The following is a 14,703-nucleotide window of genomic DNA, read 5'->3' on the forward strand; positions in this document are numbered from 1 at the left end:
GGCTGTGGTGGGTGCAGGGCATCTGGCAGGAAGGAGAAGGAGGGTCCAGGTCAGGTTGTTGAACAGATTGTTGTGGGATTTCAGTAGTTTTGTGGTTCTCTCAGTCCCTTGGCAAGAGGGAACAAATGATCAATTGTTGCATTTCCGGACTGGTTCCCTCACAGCTGCCCTTGCATGGGGGCTTTCCATCCAGTCCTGCTCTGAAAACCATTAAAGGCCCTCACAGAGCCACGGCTTGGGCTCCCTTTGGGGTTTGTGCTTCTTGCAAGACTGAGCAAACCACACACAGGCCATTTTCCCCCACAGAATTCTCACCTCTGCAGCAGCTCTAAAGCTGCCAGAATCAAACCAAGGGGGCAGGGGGGACCCTCAGGTGCTGGCTGCCCCCTGGGGCTGGGCAGAGCAGGGCTGGGCATTGGCCATCCCTGTGCAGTGGGGCTGGGCCATGGCTGGGCCCCACCCTTGCATTGACAGGGGTCCCGAAGATATGCCATCTCTTCAACAGGTGGCACCACCACCCTCAGGGACAGGACCCCCCACGCCATGATGTGTCAACCCCTGGACTGGTTTCCCCCAGGTGAACCCCAGAACAGGGACCTCCCAGGACAGGACTCCCCTAGATGTGCCTCCCAGGACAGAGTCTGCACCCCTTTCCCATCTTACTCTCAGCACAGCCTCTTCCTTCTTGTCCAGGAAAAAGAAATTGTTGAGAGGGCACAGCCAAACACGTCCATCCCCCATGGCCTCCCCACTCTTCTCTGCACCACCTCTCCCCATTTTCCCCCTCCCCTGCATCCCCCCAGCCTGTTCCCTGCTCAGGTGCTCCCCGGGATTGCTGAGCCAGGAACTGGGGGTGAGGGAACATAGCACAAAAATGAGGAAAAATTAAAAAAGAGAAAGAAAGAGAAGAAAAGGGCAGGAGAGGGCACAGAGGCAGAGCTACCCAGAACCCCCATGTGATGCATGCACAGGAAACAAGCACCCCAGGGAGGCAATGCTAGGCCCTGGGTCATGCCCAAAATCTGAGGCACCCAGGGAAGAAGCTGTGACCCATGGGCCCACCCAGCCACTGCCCATCCCTGGTATCCCCATTCCCCTGGGAACCCAACCATGGAACCTCATTTCCTTCTGTCTCCCCTTCCCTGGGGCCCCCAATCCTGGACTGCAATTCCTCAGGATATCCATTCCCAAGGAACCCCATCCTGGTAATTCCAGACCCTGGGACACCCCTTCCCTTGATTCCCCCAGGACCCCCATTCTCACAGGGGTCCATCCTTTCCCCTGGCATCTCCATCCCTCAGCCCCCACCCCATGATCAGAAATCCCTGGAGGTCACGTTGTTCTGGGACCCTCATCCCCATGTCTGAGTCCACCCAACCCTTGGGACCCCCATCCCTGGGTACCCCATTCCCCTGGACACCCATCGCTGGCTCCCCACACCACCTCAGCCTCCAAATTCAGGCAACACCATGTCTCCACCATGTACCACCATCACCCCATGTCCGACAAGGTCCCCACCCTGCCCTCACCAAGGGCCACCTACATGTGGGGACAAAGAGGTGACCTTGCTTCCTTCCTCTTCATCTGAAGAGCCAGTGGAGCAGTGGCCACAGCAGCGAGTGACAGCCAGTCCACATGGCTGGGGACACCGGGATGGTCGGGAAGGTGGTGCTGCTCCTGTGGGGTGAGAACCCTGGGCATGGGCTTCGCCCCCCTGGGATAGGGAGGGGAGTTGGCACAGGGGGACTGCAGGGTTCCCTTAAGTCCCCAATGCCAGCAGAGCCTGTGCGTGAGGTGACTGGGGTCATAGGGGCAGGAAGGTGAGGACATTAATGGTGGGACAGGGATTCGGGGTGGCATCAGGGGGCTGGTGGGGGTGACCTGTGACAGTACGGCGTGGTCATGGTGTCCCCATTTTGGGGGTGTCCACAGCGTCCCCGTGCCCTGTCTCACTATGGGGTGGCCACAGTGTCCCTGTCTCCGAGGGGTCCGTGCCACACAAGGACAGATTGTGGACAGCCACCACCCTCCATGCCCTTCTGCCTCTGTACCCACAGTGCCACCCCCACCCAGCCCTGTCCCTTCTCCCTTCCAGCCCAGACCCTCAGCCTCGCTGGTGAGTCCTCAGGGGATGCCATGTCCCCATCCCGCTGTCCCCAGCCCCACGCTGACCCTGACAGGCTGGTGTCCCCTGTCACCCACAGGCAGGCAGACCACCCAGCTCCTCGTGGAGCCTCCCTGGAGGCCAGTGCTGTGGGACCGGGTGACACTGACCTGCCAGGGCTCACTGGTGCCACCACCTGGTACAAGGACGGGTAGTGCTGGGGGCAGGAGGGACATGACAACTTCACTGTCACTGAGAGTGACACCTACATGTGTGACAGACCTGGCAGTGGTCAGCCTCCCCGTGAGTCTCACATGGTGAGGGGCATTTGTGTCCCCAGCCTGGCACCTGTGGGGATGCCGAGGGTTCTGGGTAGGCTCAGCTTCATGGGTCACCCCCCTGGTGTGACCAGAGCCTGTCCCCTGCTCTGGGGACATCTCAGAGCATCCATGTGCTGGATGCTATCCAATGGGTGGTCACTGGTCACATCAGGTGTGACAGGTCCCATGTCCCTCAGACTGGCTGGTGCTGCAGAGGCTGGTACAGGCACTGCTGGAGGGGGACACGGTGACACTGTGCTGCCAGGACTGGCAGAAGAATTCCAAAAGGGTTCTCCGCAAACATGAGGTCTTCAGTCTTGCAGTGGGAAGACCCCTGACACAGCCACAAGAATCTGAGGGACAATACTGCATGTCCACCAGGCCTGGGAATTATGGAAAATAAGAAGGGAGAGCCCCCCAAGGCCTTGCAGTGGCTCAAGACACAGCAAGGCTTGGTGAGGCTGCTGTGGTTCAGCTCCCCACCCCGGCTCTGTGCCTCAGCAAAGTCCCCTCCTGCAGACTGGGAATGATGGATCCAGGTGCTCCTGGAACCAACTGAGCCCATGCCCCAGGCTCCAGTGTCCCCTCTTAGCAGGGCCCTTAGCCCTCCTCAGCCACCAATGGCCATTTTGTGTCCCAGGTGGTTCAGTGTCATCCAAAGGGACAGAGGGTCAGAGAATGGCACAGGAAAAGACCTGATGGCAGAGAACATGTCCTGATCCACTGAAAGCTGGAGCCTGTCATGTGGATGGGGCTGTGGGTGGGTGTAGTTAAGCAGAGTAGTTAACTCTCCCAGTGCAGGGAGAGTTTCCCAACCTGCGCACCTGATTCTTCTGGAACTTAACCCTGATCCTCCTCCCTGCACTCCACCCTCATGGCTTTACAAGCCCTCCATGGACCTGGGCAGGCTGGTGGGTCAGAGAACAGTATCAACAGGAAAAAGCAGCAGCTGTGACATCCTCTATCAAATCAGGTTTGTGGTGTCACCAGAGCAATATCTGTCCCACAGGGCAGGCAGCACCTGGAGGGGACCCTGAAAACTGCAGCAGGCAAATGGGTGCTGGAGGCAGCACAGGGGGCAGAGCCCCACAGACAGGCCCCTCTGGGCACTAACATGCTTCGCTGCTCGGATTGCTGCAGCTGCAGAGGAGAGAGAGGTTCTGTCTTCAAAGGGGTTGGGACAAGGCAGTTTGGGACTTCTGGTTGTTCTTTTTTCTGTTTGCTTGTTTCTCCATTCAAACACAGAGGACACCTCACAGCTGCTGCTGCAGCCACTGAATCCTTTGCCCAGAGGGCTGAAGCACGATGCAGGCAGCACCTCGCGGGGGACGGGCCATCCCGACCCAGCTGCTCTTCTTGGAGGTTCGGGGGTGTCCTTTCTCGAGCTCTGGGCTGCTGCTGCTAGCATTGGACTCTGCTCAGTTCTTTTTGCTCTTGGGGGTGTCATACTTCCTCTTGCTCGAGTACCAGAGCAGCAGAGGGATTCCGATGGAGGGCAGGGTCATCACGCCAAATGCCGCCCAATTCAGCTAGAGGGAGAAATTGTTAAGAGAAAAGTCAAAACAATCCAGGCCAGGGGAGTCTTAAAGCAATGAGGTCAGAGGAGGAGAGACAGGAGAGACCTCACACTCTCTGCAGCTTCCTCACATGGGGAAGCAGAGGGGCAGGCACTGACCACTGCCCTCAGTGACCATGACAGGACCCAAGGGAGCACCCACAGCTGTGTCAGGACAGGCAGCATTAAAGGCTGGATATTCAGAAAAGGCTCTTTCTCCCAGAGGATGCTCTCCCAGGCACTGCAAGAGGCTCCCCAGGAAAGTGGTCACAGCACCGAGCTTGACACGAGCTCAAGGAGTTTGGATAGGGCTGACAGGCACATGGTTGGGATTCCTGGGATTGTCTCTGCAGGGCCAGGAGTTGGACTCCACAATCCTTGTGGGTCCCTTCCAGCCTAGGAGATTCTAAGAGTCTACTCTCAGATTTTCTGCCTCAAATGCCACAGTGCAGCTCCTTCCCAGAGGGAGCTGGGATGGAAACTAAGCTGCTTCTGTGACAGTTCTCTGGAGAACTGACAGGAACTAACTCCAGAGAGCTCCCTCTGGAGCTCTCCAGGTGACTGCAGGGCAAGCCACAGACATGATGTGCAAGCAGGAAGCCACCACACTGGGCTGCAGCTGCTGTGATGCACTTTTCCACTGTCAATTGAAAGGTACTCACAAAGTGAGGTGAGAACCTCCTGTTGAAGTCACGCTAGGCCAGGATTCCTCCCTGCCCAGGAGCACTGGTGAAGCCAACCTGGAAAAGGCATGGAAAAGACAGGCTTTGCCACCTTTCCTGCTCGCTCCAGAACTGGCCAGGGTGAGAGCAACACAGACATGCATCACCTCCACCATGCAGCTCTGGGAGCACGGTCAGGTGTGTCTGCAGGGCTCCCATAAATCAGCCACTTACCACCACCTGGGCACCCTCCTGTGCCAGGTACGTGATGGTGGCAGAGGTGAAGTTGAAGTACCCAGCCTTTAGAGGCTGTAGAACCACGGTGTGGGACACGTTGCTGGCTCTGGGAGCTGGACGTTAAGGAATACTGTTATATTTCAGCTCAGGAAGAAAAGTGAGGAGATGTGAACGAGCAACCAGGAGCCAGGTGAACAAGTCAGTGCTGCTAACAGATCTGAGTGCTCGTGGTCATAGACAGCCAGACCCACCCAAGGCTGACCCAGCTGCTCCTCCACAGGCAGAGGAACTACCCCGGGACCTGGTCCTGTCTGCAAGGAACTTTGTTTTTACACTGCACCATTCAGAAGAGGGGGGTTTGGATCTGGCACCCTGTCCAGGCTCTGGAAGGAATTTCAGGGACAGCAGATGAAGATAGGATGAAGCTGCAGGATACTCAGGGGCAAGAAAGAGAGTGGGAAGAAATTTCAAAACATGAAAAGATATGGAGCAATTCTGTCCCACTTGACGCTGAGCATGCCAGAGACAATGCCACAATCTTCTGGGGGGAAAGAATCATCCAACAGCTCCACATCTAGGGCAGCACTGAACACAACAAAGAGAGGGATGAGACAGGAATCTTAAGCTTTGCCATCTGCTCATAGGCTCTGCAGCAAAGTGCACTCACACTTCCATCTTGACCAAATCGAAGAATTGGTTTTTCAGAGATAAAATGTCACCAGTAGAAGACAGGGAGGAAAGTTGAGGTATCTTACAGGGAGACTGCAGAGGAAGGAAGGCAAAGCTGAGAGGAACAAACACAAGGACAGGAAAACCACCATTTTTTCCACAACACAATTTGGCTGTTTGCTGAACTTCAGATACCATCCCATGGATACACATGCTGGCCTAAATAATAACCAAATCCCACATATAAAATTAGAGGATCTCATTAGTGTTGTATCAATTCAACATTACAGCACCATATATTCTTCTGTTAGCAGTACTGCACTCAGTATGCATTATTCTGCCTTAAAAAAAAAATATCAAAAACCAAAATCTCAAAGCCCTTTAATAGTGTTCTGCATTTTTTCAGTCAGCTTTTCATTCTGCAAATGACGCTTTTTACCAGCATGGTGGAAGTTCTGTTTTATCTTTGACAGGTCCTGAGTTAATCCTGATAGCAAAAAGGAATTTTCATTAAAAAGAATAAATGTGAAAAACAGCTTACAAAGCCAAGAAAGAGAGCTGCATGCGTGGGGAACAGAGTGTTACAGGACACCACAGGAACTATATCATGCTGGACTGACAGCTTCAGCAGCCATGAGGTGAAAGCAGGGAAGAGGAAGGAATAGGCAAATTTCAGGGTCAATCCTTCAGGCAGTGCTCGAAAGCTCAGAGTTAGAGGGAGCAAAAAGCAATAGTACATCATGGAGCTCAGAAATTGCCTTGCCAACCCTGCAGCCACACAGAGAACATTTGCTCGTGGTCAGTACTGAAGCCTGGACAGGGCTTACCTGGAGCCAACATTGTAGATGCTGTACTGCAAAGTCAAGTCCTTGCCCTCCACTGCATATCTGTATAACAGGGATTTGGAGGCCAGGAGCCTGGCACCATCCTCACAGTGAGCCACAGACACCAGAGCGAACACAGCAAGAAGCGGGAGCTTCATCTAGAAACACAAAGAAATGGAATGTCACTGATCATTTGAAATCTCTGAACACTTGCCTGTGAGACACAGCACTGTCCCAAATCTACAGCCATGGAAGAAAAGTTCACGGTCTTGTCCCCTTTCAAAGCCTTGCCAGTACCACTCCCTTTGACAGAATCATGAAACATCCTGAGTTGAAAGGCACCCAAAAGGATCATCAAGTCCAAGACCTGTCCCTGCACATCTCAATAATGGGCAAAGCTTTCCAATCACTAAGCCTCTTCTAGTAACTTCCAGAGCAAAAGCTTTCATCAGTTACTACTTTCATCAGTTTTAGCAACTAACAGTTAATTGCCCTTGGAAAGCCTGGCAACTTTCCAGTGCTGTCTCACACAACAGAATTAGTTTTTAGAAAGCACAGCTCCTCACTTCCAACATTATTCTTCCCTATTTCCAGCCACTGAGAACCACCAACTCCCTCCGGTGGCTTTTATGATCCTCTGCACATGTCCCTGCTTCAGGCCACGTGGTCTGACTTATCCAAACACATTGCCTCTGCAGCCATTCTGCTGAGAGGACAAGGAGACAACGGGAACACTAGAGATGTGACCAGTGAGTACACTTGATGGGGCTTTTGAACGCAAAAATTGTGAAGCAAAAACTACTTCAATATCAGGGCCTCTGCCTTCCACAGTCACAGGGTGGCTGGGATTGGACAGGACTGTAAAGACCATGCAATTGCATCCCCCTGTCATGGGCAAGGACACCTTCCACTAGCCCAGGTCGCTCCAAGCCCCATCCAACCTGGCCTTCGACGCTTCCATGGATGGGGCACCCACAGCTTCTCTGGACAACTTGTGCCAGTGACTCACCTCCCTCACAGGCACCAATTTCTTCCCAATATCCCATCTAACTCTGCCCTCTGGCAGTGGGAAGGCTTGTTTTGTCACTCCAGGCCCTTGTCCAAAGTCCCTCTCCAACTCTCTTGGAAGCCCTGTAGGCCCTGGAAGGGGCTCTAGGGTCCCCCTGGAATCCTCTCCAGACTCAACACCCCCAGCTCTCCCAGCCTGTGTCCAGAGCAGAGGGGCTGCAGCCCCTGGATCATCTCTGTGGCCTCCCCTGGACTCACTGCAGCAGCTCCTTGTCCTCCCTGTGCTGGGGAGCCCAGAGCTGGAGGCAGCTCTGCAGGGCAGGGTCTCAGCAGAGCAGAGGGGCAGAATGCCCCCCTCACACGCTGCCCACGCTGTTGGGGATGTGCCCAGGACAGTGTTGGCTTTCTGGGTTCCCAATGCAAGTTGCCACAGCGTGCTGAGCTTCTTGTCAATGTCCCATGCCCCCACATCCTTCCCAGGGCTGCTCTCCATCCATTCTCCCCCAGCCTGTTTGTGTTTTGGGTTGCCCTAATGCAGGTGCAACACCTGCCCTTGGCCTCGCTGAACCTCCCGGGCTTGGCACGGACCCGCCTGCCCAGCCCGTCCCAGCGCGGGTGCCAGAAGCCCCTTCCTTCCCCCCAGTCGTGCCCTGCTGCAGCCGCACAGCAGCGCATGCAGCCCAGGTTGCTCCTGCCCACTCACGAAGCCCAGGGGCCCAGAGGGGCTCAAGGACACCTCCCAACAGGAAATCGTCGGGTTTCACCCACACTGCCCGCGGAAGACCCCGGCTCTGACGTTCCAGCTCCAGAAACCGGCCGGTCCTTCCTGGCCCCTCAGAGCTCACGAGCGATCCTCTCCTACTGACTCGTCCCGAGGACCGAGGACACAGACTCCAGCTGCCCCGAGCCTCCCGCCCCTCATCATCTCTCCCGCCGCCAACGCTGCAAAGACGAATCAGCGCAACCGCGGCGGAAATAACGCACACGAACCGCGACACAGGAAAGCCCTATGCCCCCTGGGAAATGGAGTCAAGGCTCGTGAACACGAAGGGACTCCGCGCCTGCGCAGGGCACGTTTCCTGCGCTGCCCATTGCCCGCGGGGGCGGAAGTAGTGGCGGGCGGCGCGCCGTGCTGCGCTGGGCCGGGCGGTCGTGGGAAGGCTCTGTAGAAGAGCAGCAGATGTATCTCGGCACGACAAGTAGCTCTGGCCACGCGAGCAGCCTGCCCAGGTCCGCGGGGAATGTGTAGTGAGGAAGGAGTGAAGGAGAAGGAGTAGGGCTAAATTCCCCAAGAATCAGGTGCATAGAACCCCAGGGTCTCCTTTCCTGCAGTCAGTACTCCCTGCTTGACTCGCTGCCCGAAGACAGTCTGCAGTCTTCTGCTGTCGCGGAACAAGACATGTCCCAACGTCCCTAGTGCAAAGCCAGCAGCATAAGAAACCTTTTGGTGTTTGCAGCCCTGCAGGAATCCCCGAGAGTTCCCCTGTGCCCGTATCGATCAAGCAGATTACCTCAAGTGGGAGAAAGGCCTCAGGATCCTCCTCTGTACAGATTTTGCTCCTCACATGTGGAACTGGGGGTATATGACTTCATTACCTGAACCTGTATTTGGAGGATTAATCACTGATATATAAATACACCAAACTTATATCTGTTGAAAAGTTTTTGGCTGTCCTCAATTTTAGATGTAGCCCCTTGGGGAGGCTTCATCTGCCCTTAATGTACGTGAAGACCCTTCGAGAAATATATAAATTTCTATTCCCTTAATTCTGTCTGCCCTCTAATTTTAGTTTTGCAGAAATCCAGCAAAGTTTGTGAAATTTTTCACCTTGCAGCCCGGTACCAGCCAGTGTGAGTGGTCACAAACAGAGGCCATTTTACTTCTGGGAAAAAGTCATTTCCCCAGGGTCTAGATATCACTTCAAAGGTAGCATGTGGGGCTCTAAGGAAATGCTTGCTCCTAGTTCCTGTAAGCTTTAATTTTGGAGAAATCCAGAAAAGTTAGCAAATTTTAAGGTTGGCACTCCACTATCAGCCAGTGCAAGCATTCACAAACGGAGGCCATTTTCCATGGGAAAAAGAAGTCATTTCCCCAGGGTCTGGGGGTCAGATAAGAGGTGGTGTTTGGGGCTCTAAGGACTTGCAGGGTCCTGGTTGCTGGCAGCTTTAGTTTTGGAGAAATCTAGTAATGTTTGCAAATTTCTAGCTTGGCACCCCATTATCTGCCAGGGCGACTGGCAACAAACAGAGACCATTTTCCAGTGGAAAATGAAGTCATTTCACCAGGGTCTGTGTACCAGATAAGAGCTGGCATTTGGCGCTCTAAGGACTTGCAGTGTCCTAGTTGCTGACAGCTTTAGTTTTGGAGCAATCCAATAAAATTTGCAAATTTCTCCTGGCACCACATGATCTGCAAGTGCAAGTGGTTGCTAACGAAGTCCATATTCCATAGAAAAAGAAGTCCCTTCCCCAAGGTCTGTGAAATAAACAGGGCAGGAGACTTTTTCTCCTTTTGATGCCTTTATTTCAAGCGATCAGCTCAGGATTGGGCAGCTCGGATGGGTCTGCAGCTTCCCGTCGTCTCGGTCAGGGCGATGAGGAGGAGGAGGAGGATATGCACAGCTTTGTCCACTGGGGGCAGAGCTGGGGGTCCTGTCCTCGTGGGAGCCTTTAGGGCGTGGTGACCGCTTCGGATGGTACACCTGCCGCTTCTCTTGGCCCGCTCCCGGTGTCAGGACGACTCCCGTGCTCAGGGTGAGAGGGACTACAAAGGTGTTCAGCATCTCTGCAGGCTCAGCACTCCGTTCTTTGAATTTGAAGAAGGCCCTAATGACTGCAGCGACTTCAGCAATTTGGGGAGACCCGTGAACCAGTTCAATATCTGAGTTGCATTGTTGGGTTGTGGGGTCTTTCCATGTAGAGACAGATTTGTGTGAGTTCCCAGAGCCATCTGTGAAAACAGCTAGGGCCTTTAACGGTTTTGGCTTTTTAGAGGTCTGGGGACTAAAATGAGAGATGAAATAAACAGTTTGTGTTTTGGAAAATGACTAGAAGTGAGAGTCAGTAAACTCATTAGAACTTCATTTGATTGACAAGATTTGTGGCTTTTCAAATACTACAGCAGCATGTTCAGTAATTTATGTAAGCAATGTTGGGCATCTTCAGGTGGGGTTTGGGTTCATGCAGCCAGATGAAGCTTCAAGCCCATGACAGTTTCCAACTGGATAAAAAACAGTACAAGGATTTCTCAAAAGATCACCTATCACAGTTCTAATTTGTGTCCATACATTTTGGTTTTAGCAGCTACTGGCAACTGTGCATTTGGACATAATTGCTTACCAGTATGTCTTTTCTCCACTTATATAAAATCTTTCACTTGAGAATCACAGTGTTCCCAAATCTCCCTGTTTTCTTTCTGATTAAAGTATATACTTTAGTATATAATACTTTATTTCTAGGCTATAGACATTTAGACAAAGATGGATTAATTGCAAACATCACTGAGAGAAAGATCATAGAGGGAACAGAAGCTGGTAGATTCTAGTTCCAGTCACCTGAATTCAAGTTCACCTACTTGGGGAGATGGACTGAGCACTGTCATGATAGCTGTGACCCAAATTATTTCTAGAGTTAGATAATTCAGTGGAACACATGCAATGAATGGACACTTCCTTTTGCCCTCAGTGTAACTCAGTCATGTCCAGTTTATTCCAGAATTTCTCTATTGACTTCTCATGTGCATGACAGGCTTTTCTGGTGGGATCAGGAATGCAGGAGTGCGCTCGCTGTCTGCATGCCACCCTGTATGATGGCTGCGTAGAATGTCACAGAGCATTATGTGGATCTTTTGAAGACCAGATGGAGGGTCCTGTTTATCTCATCTGTCTCTCATGAGAAGAATCTGAAGCTTGGTGAAGCAGCCCAGAGCAGCCTGAAGGAATGCTAAAATGACTGTCAAGGGAAGCCATGAAGGAGAGCTACCATCTATGTATTTCACTGGTCAGTAGCAAAAATGCTGTTGAGCATCCTAAACAATAAGAAAAACCAGTTAGTTTCAACAAGTACGTATTGGCACATTTTAAAAGTTCTATTAGTGAATTGTACACTAAATATGTAAGTATTTATAGAATTTTCAGTGTAAGTGTAGGTTTTGATTTGTATTTTAAAGTTCTGGTAATTTATTTTACAGTCAGTAATCAATAAATGTTGGCCCTCATGACACTGAAACACCATGCTATCAAATGCTCTGCTGAATGCAATGCTATAATGAACAATACAGTACTTTATGACCTTTTCCAGTAGACAGGAAGCTGGTACAATACTCAAAACTGCTGTTGGATCATTGGATTTTAGGGACAATACTGTGGTAAATAGGTATGATTTGTGCTGATAAAATTGAAAGAGTAATCAATATTGATATAGTAATTAATATTTGGGAATAATAAAACAGTTAAAAGTTGTAATGCCAAAGAAGAAAGGGAGAGGAGGGGCTCCATCCCCCCTCCCGGCAGATGTTCAAGGACAGGAGGAAGAAGCTGAAGATGTGGTTACTAAAAATGAACAGAAAGAAGGAACAATCTGGTTGGGTCCCAGGAAAATGCTAATTATAAGGGATGTATTGCCTTGATATTTAGATGTAGTAATATGTTAGTCTTGGCTTACATTGTACTGGCTTGAAGCGCACATGTAACCCAAAGGTGAATTAAAGGACAAAGAGGAAGACTACAAATCTTCATCAATGACAATCCCCAAAGACTTGTGTGACCACCAAAACGAGTGTTGGTGCATGCGTGGTAAAGGTGATGTTGAGGGCGGAGGTAGAGGTGTGACGAATTGAAAATGGGAGGAGATGACATTGACACATGGCATATAAGGGGGGAATCTTCACTTGGCAAGCTTGTTCGTGAGGTGGCACGGGTCCAAGAACACTGCACTCCGTACCTTGCGGTTATCTTTTGCTTATGCGCTATTATTGGAACCAAATTATCCCTTATTTTAATCAAATTATATTGTATCCAATTTTATATTTTTTTATTTTAACTATTCAATTAAAATTGCTACTACCTTTAAGATTGTTTGTTTTTTTTAATGATGGGATAATTGGGCGTACATAACAATACCAAACTGGATTATGCACATGCATACTCACCCACATCTATATATAGGCCAGAATATTTCCAGGCCCTTGCTGACACTGAGTGCTTTGGGCAGGCCTGAGTTCCCTTCCAGTGCCATGCACGGCACTCGGAGCTCTAATGAGGGCTCAGGTTCTTTTGTGTCATCCCTGAACCCACCATGGCATTCCTGACAAGCCACACAAGGACAGCACATCTTGGAGCACAAGTAATCCCAGAGGGAAATGCATCTAATATTGAAACAGGGATGAGTTTAAAATCCACTCCCATTCCTTGGCCAGTCTCAAGCACTTCACTCAAGCTTTGGGATTCAGGAAGTGAAAAATCTGTAAAAATTCTTAAGTAAAAATCTGTACACACAATCACATACATGCACATCCTATAAAAATCAACATTTAAAAAGCATTTAGGACATCTACTAAAAAAGGTTTGAGTAGTTCATATTAGGAACAGCAGATACCTGCAAGTGTCAGGTTTGACCTACCAAAACTAGTGTAAGAATGATTGTGCCAGCTATGTATAAAAGAACCATGAAGACTCAAGATGATACAGGATAAAACAGAGAAGGTCTGCAGGTTTTATGCAGGTAGCTGTGTATTTTTCTTTCCTTCCTCCTGAAAAGATAGCTCAAGTTCATATTCCCCTATTTTTGCAGCCACTCCAGATGAGCAGATAGAACCCAAGCAAGCAGTCTGGAGCCTGATAAAATCTGATAGGAATGACAAGTGCAATTCACAAAAGAAAGATGACATTTCAGACCTTTCCTGCAATCCAGTGACTATCCTGAAAAAATCTTAGTCCACCAGCTGCTGAAAAATTCATAGACATACAGAACTGGCATAAATCATTGTTTGGGTTTTGAAAGAAAATGCTGTGCTATGCAGGAGTAACAAGGAGATGCAGACCCTCTAATAGGTGATAGTAAAAATGAAAAATATATTGTATTTAATGCAAAGCTTTTCATTATTTGAGCAGTAAATTACAGCAAATAAAATGCTTTATTTTATATATTAAGGACCTTGTTCCAGAAATAAACCCCTTTAAATGAAAACTTCTAGGTGAATAATTATCAAAAATTAACTACAAAGATATATATGTTGACCTGAAGTTTCTTCGTGATAATCACTTAATGTACTTTTACACACATTTGCATTATTTGCTTGAGGAATAACACATTTTCTGTATTTTCCCTGCATTATTTAATACAGTCTTTTCACTAAATTATTGCCTTGACTATTAATATTTGTCAAAGTCAAATTCTTGAACTAATAATTTTCTTAATTTTAAATCCAGGCATATCATTGTCATTATATTTTTAAAAAATATTCGTGTGTTGATCAGAAATTTTCTCAAAACTAATTTTTTTTTCCTAGCATCCCCTGAAATATCAGTACTAACATGAAAATATCACAGTAATTCTGACAATCTAGTTCACCAAGAAGTATAGCACCTTATATGAATGACATACAGACTATCTCAATTTTAAAGTTTTCATCTTTAACTGTTTTTTATTTGCTTAACCTCCACTGAAATCTATTCACAGGTTGTGGCTCCTTCCATATGACATTCAGGCTCTTCATCTTAATTTTCTCTGCTTTTTCTAACAGGCCTAGATCACCATTTGCATGCACTGCACATTGTCAGTTTAATCTCTGCAGTTTGAACTAGGTAAAAAATCAAAATTTGCATAGCTTGCACTGGGCATGAATGACAAACAAGAATGATGGGTAATTGAGGACCTAACCCTATATTTCTGTCTTCATTTTCTGTTATTCTTTTCTTTTCATGGTGATCTCCCTGTCTCATGGGATAGACTAGTGAGGGTAAGAATTAACCAATTCTGCCCAAGCAATCACTTCATTTTCCATGGTTCCCAGTCATTATTAAAATGGTGAACCCTATGAAATCCAGTCCTTATATTATTTTTTTTCAGGGTAAATCTCTCTTAGGAACAGGCTTTTCACCATTACCCTGATAACTTTCCTCATATTGTCTCCTCTGCCCTTTTCTCACTGCCCACTACCTAAACAAATGGCTGCTTCTCAACATTTAAGAAAAGATAACAATTACTATATATACACAAATATTTATATCTAAAAAACAGAATCCGTAAGAAGCTGTCCAAGCCTATACAATCCTTCTATAAACTGTTCCTTCTTTTCTTGTAATTTGTACAATTTTGTATGACT

At 49.1% G+C, this 14,703-nt stretch overlaps 1 pseudogene; it reads right to left on the minus strand.

Annotated features, from left to right (window-relative positions):
- Window positions 1–3,766: 3,766 nt before the first annotated feature.
- On the minus strand, window positions 3,767–6,529 carry LOC128948193 (translocon-associated protein subunit beta-like; annotated as a pseudogene).
- Between the last annotated feature and the right edge of the window lie 8,174 nt (window positions 6,530–14,703).

This window comes from Melozone crissalis, unplaced genomic scaffold (genome assembly GCF_028551555.1).
Source record: "Melozone crissalis strain CALT ecotype California unplaced genomic scaffold, PUWL_Pcris_2 ptg000114l_1, whole genome shotgun sequence".
NCBI lineage: Eukaryota > Metazoa > Chordata > Aves > Passeriformes > Passerellidae > Melozone > Melozone crissalis.